Source organism: Priapulus caudatus, unplaced genomic scaffold (genome assembly GCF_000485595.1).
Source record: "Priapulus caudatus unplaced genomic scaffold, Priapulus_caudatus-5.0.1 Scaffold1149, whole genome shotgun sequence".
NCBI classification, from domain to species: Eukaryota; Metazoa; Priapulida; class Priapulimorpha; order Priapulimorphida; family Priapulidae; genus Priapulus; species Priapulus caudatus.
Genome location: NW_014578210.1, coordinates 74,095 through 77,797, shown reverse-complemented (window position 1 = coordinate 77,797; position 3,703 = coordinate 74,095).

Below are 3,703 nucleotides of genomic sequence, written 5' to 3'. Positions count from 1 at the left end.
TCTCTCTCTCTGCTATTATATTATAGATATATTTATATATATTATAATATATATATATATAATATATATTATGTGTTGATGCTGTGTATATATATATATATATTATATATGTGCTAGTCTCTCTCCTCTCGCTCTGTCTCTTCTCTCTCTCTCTGCTCTTTCGTCTCTCTTTCTCTCTCGCTCTCTCCTCTCTCTCTTTGGCTTCTCTCTTCTTCTCTCTCTGCTCTCTCTCTCTCTCTCGTCTCTCTATATATATAATATATATAAAATTATATATATATATATATATATTAGATATATATATATCATATATATATATATATATATATATATATGTCTCTCTCTCTCTCTCTCTCTCTCTCTCTCTCTCTCTCTCTCTCTCTCTCTCTCTCTCTTTTCTCTCTCTCTCGCTCTCTTTCTCTCTCTTCTCTCTCTCTCTCTCTCTCTCTCTCTCTCTTCTCTCTCTCTCTATGTCGCAGTCTCTCTCTCTGCTGGGTGTCATCTATGCTATCGGATCTATCAATCTCTCTAGCTTCCCCCCCCTCTCTCTCTCTCCCCTCTTTCGTATCTCTGTCACTCAACAAATACAAATGTTGAAATCCTCTTATCCTCCCCTTGATTACAATAGCTAAATGATCTATCCAAAGAGCTTAGCAATAAACGTGATGATCCCTAGCAAGTGTCATGCGCCTGTCATACAAGTAAAAAAAAAAGTTTTAAAAAAAAGTTACAAGTCGGCAAGTAAAAATGCAAAGCATTAACGTAACACACTTGCACCAGATTTTATGCTTGACGTCACGATTCAAGCGTAAGCAGCATCGCCAACACTGCTTGATTGATGATAACGAATAATCGCGACGATAACGAGACAATGTGAGTCGTACGCGTGTCCGCAGGGATGCTGCGGACGTTTTCCCGAAGCTCTCGTCTCGGCATCTGTTGTTTGCTTTTCTCGCAGCTTCGCGTGTTTGTGCTAGCCTGCGAGACAGCGATGTGTGGCATCGTACGATGGCTCAACATCTGCCCCGCGCACGCCGTCGCTCTCTGGCTCTGCCAACGTCCAGCCGTCGCCGGTAAGAGATCGCCCACACACGGTCGGCAGTAAACGATAGGAGAATTACTTCTATTTAGTATTAACAAGTATTAAAAAATAGGAGTAAACAATATTTAGTAAACAATTTTTTAGTAGTAAACAATAGGAGATTTATCTCTGTTTATTATTTACTCATGTTACGATAGCAACCCCACCACAGTTTTTATGGAAGGATTTTTTAGAAATTGGTTGATTAGCTAAGAGGAAGGGCTTTGTTGCACATGCATCATAGAGAATATACATGTAACTAGTAAAAAATGTTGTAGTTAAAGGTATATTTTCCTGAAGAATGTGATGTTGGTAGATTGGGTAGACTGGGCACTTAACATAGCAAATGTACATGTAAATAACGATATTATAGCAAGAGAATGGTTTCAATAGGGCCTGATTTTGATTGGGGAAGAAAAGGAAAACACGTTAACGTGTCAAGCACGTGTTTGTACGTTATTCCACACCTGTATTGATGAAGTTTATCTCAGTTAAATCCAAATTAAGTTAAAAATTAACTTCAACACTGACGAAATTTTCATCCATATCTTCGGTAGCTTCAATTCGTCTAATCGGAGCAGAAGGGACGAAAATTCCGTCAGAATGTAAGGTTATTTTATATCTTAAATTTTGATATAACATAGGTTCCCGAGTTCTTGAAAGTCCTTGATTGGGGGAGTCATTGAAAAGTACTTGATTTAGTTAAATGTTTGAATTATTGTGCTGAAAAAGTCCTTGATTTCATGAAAATGTTCCTTGAATTTTTAAGGAAAGAATCCTCCCTGCTAATCAAAAGAAATTTGTACACATCAATAATGTGCAAACCTCAAATAAGAATGTGTTAAATGAGCCTTAAAAGCATATAGACACGATAGAACAGTTAAATTGATCACAAATTACAGTAATTCAGATAAAACATCAGTCAGTTAAATTCAAGGTAATGTTGTTAGATTGGACAGTTGTATATAGAAGGAGTTATTAAATGTGATACCAAGGAACAAGCTTTAATAAGAGAGTGACAAATAGACAGTGATTAAGAACGCGAGACAACAAGGTTATTAAAATTAATCAGGTATGTTTGTGTTCTGTGTAATGCAATTCCGATAAAATTTCTAGATAAAATGTCCTTGAATTTCATGATAAAATAATCCTGGGAAGTCTTGAAAAGCCTGTGAAAAAATTTTCAGGTCCTGTGTATGAACCATGTATAATACAGAGGATTGTTGAAATTGAGATCAGGATGATAGTGTCCATAATGTATGATGAGTTGGATGGCATGCATCGATGGCTTCAGGCAATCACCTGGTGCCATCAGTGTAGCGTGCGATGATAGTGCATCACTGTGGTAACAAGCCAGGCGTAGCACAGAACGATTGGAACGAAGTGGAGGTGCTCAATTTGTTACGTGATCGGTAGCAGCGATTTTGTGTAGGCGTCTGTCTGCGCACGCATAGCATTCTCTCGTGCTCTGCTCTTTCTTCCTGATCTCTTCTCTTGTCTCTTCTCTCTCTCTCTCTTTCTTTTCTCTGCTTTCCTCTCTCTCTCTCTCTCTCTGCTCTGCTCGTCTTTTCTTTTTCTCTCCTCCTCATCTCTCTCTCTCTCTCTCTTTCTCTCTCTCTCTCTCGTCTCTCTCTCTCTATCTCTTCTCTCTTTCTCTTTCCTCTTATCTCTCTCTCTCTCTCTCTCTTTCTCGTCTCCTCTCTCTCTTCTTCGTCTCTTTTCTTCTCTCCCTCTCTCCTCTCTCTCCTCTCCTCTTTTTTCTTCCTCCCTCTGCTCTCTCTCTTCTCTCTCTCTCTTTTCTCCTCCCCTCTCTCCCTCCTCTCTCTCTCGTCTCTCTCTTTTCTCTTCTCTCTCTCTCTCTCTCTCTCTCTCTTCTTTTTCTCTTCTCTCTCTCTCTTCTCTCTCTTTCTCCTCTCTCTCTCTCTCTCTCGCTCTCTCTCTCTCTCTCTCTCGTCTCTCTCTCTCTCTCTCTCTCTCTCTCTCTCTCTCTCTTCTCTCTCTTCTCTCTCCTCTCTCTCTCTCTCTCTCTCTCTCTCTGCTCTCTCCTCTCTCTCCTCCTCTCTCGCTCTCTCTCTCCTCTCTCTCTCTCGTTCTCGTCTCTCTCTCGTTTCTCTCCGCCCTCTCTCTCGTCTCTCTCTCTCTCTCTCTTTTCTTCTGCCTCTCTCTCTCTTCTTCTCTCGCTCTCCTCCCTCGCTCTTCTCTCTTTCTCTCTCTTTCTCTCTCTCTTGCTCATTAACTCTAATGTGGCCGTCAAAAGGTTCGCGCGCGTGCCTGAGTCCCTTAGCCCCCCGCCCTTCACAGTCCATCGGTGCGTACGCGCGAGATCTCTGATATTTCACTAGCTATGGGCGGCCAAATGGCCACTGATCGATACGATGGCGGAGGTTTTATCACAAGCAATTAATCTACGGGGAAATATGGCGAGAGAAAACGGCTTTGGATTTTCAATATTTCATCGAATTTCGGGTTGAAAGGGAAATCTGTTTGACGGGTTGCTTAAAAAACCTCATTACATTACTTTAAAAAATTTGCGTAGCTAGTATCAATGGCGTTAAGAAAGACACGTTTGTGTGTTTTGCGTGCGTGCGGCCGTGCTGTCGTGCAAGTGCGTGCGGCTGCGTG